The sequence below is a fragment of the Sinocyclocheilus anshuiensis genome, unplaced genomic scaffold (genome assembly GCF_001515605.1).
Source record: "Sinocyclocheilus anshuiensis isolate Anshui unplaced genomic scaffold, SAMN03320099.WGS_v1.1 scaffold891, whole genome shotgun sequence".
NCBI lineage: Eukaryota > Metazoa > Chordata > Actinopteri > Cypriniformes > Cyprinidae > Sinocyclocheilus > Sinocyclocheilus anshuiensis.
In genome coordinates, this window is record NW_015546076.1 from 801,526 (window position 1) to 802,352 (window position 827).

General features: G+C 37.7%; 1 protein-coding gene across 1 annotated transcript in view; it reads left to right on the forward strand.

The window, feature by feature from the left end:
* Positions 1–827, forward strand: part of LOC107699886 (neural cell adhesion molecule 1-like) — a 125,923-nt gene that overhangs the window by 72,711 nt on the left and 52,385 nt on the right. The window lies entirely within an intron of this gene.

The following is an 827-nucleotide window of genomic DNA, read 5'->3' on the forward strand; positions in this document are numbered from 1 at the left end:
ATCACAACTCCAAGGTTCCTGGCTGTCCTGGAAGGAGTTATGGCTGACGAACCTAGTAGGTGTGCAACGGTTCAACTTACTCGCGGTTCAGTTTGTATCCCGGTTTTAGAGTCACGGTTTCGGTGCGGTTCGGTATGTGCTATGTTTAGGGAAAAAACTATATTGTCAAATAAAAATAAGAACAAATATTCTAACTACAAGCAACAGCACAAATAAATACAATAGAGCAAAGATACAAATAAAATAAACAGTGCTTTTCAGGTTTTTTAGGTATGTCTATCATTAGTTTTTAGGTACAGAAATTGAATAAAGTAATCAAATGTAAAACTACATTGCATATTTGACTGTATAAATTAAATATTATTCCTTATTAAAGTTACAAAAGTTATTTAATCAAGAGCAGTGAGAAATTTCCATGTTGTTGCTGTTTGATTCACTTTAAGAAAGTGCTGTCACTTTAAGAGAACACACTGATCCAGTGCACTGATACTGTACGTTCAGCCGACTATGTCTGCTAGGATGGCTCACCAAGACGGGCATTTTGACAATTTTTGTGTGAATTTGTCCATTCAAATACAATACTTCACAGAGAGCTTAATATTTGCGCGCATTCTGAGACGCAGGTTCACGCGCTTCGGATGAGCGAACACACAGATCTTCTCACGGCGTGAGTTCACGTCTTCTGGCTCTTTAATATTTAAATTGGCAAGGCTTAAATTAGTTTAGTTTAAACACAGATAGCAACGTGTGCTGTTCAGGTATCACCTGCGTTATCAACACGTGATGACGGCATAAATGACAGTTATTCCAACATACAGCACTCGCAT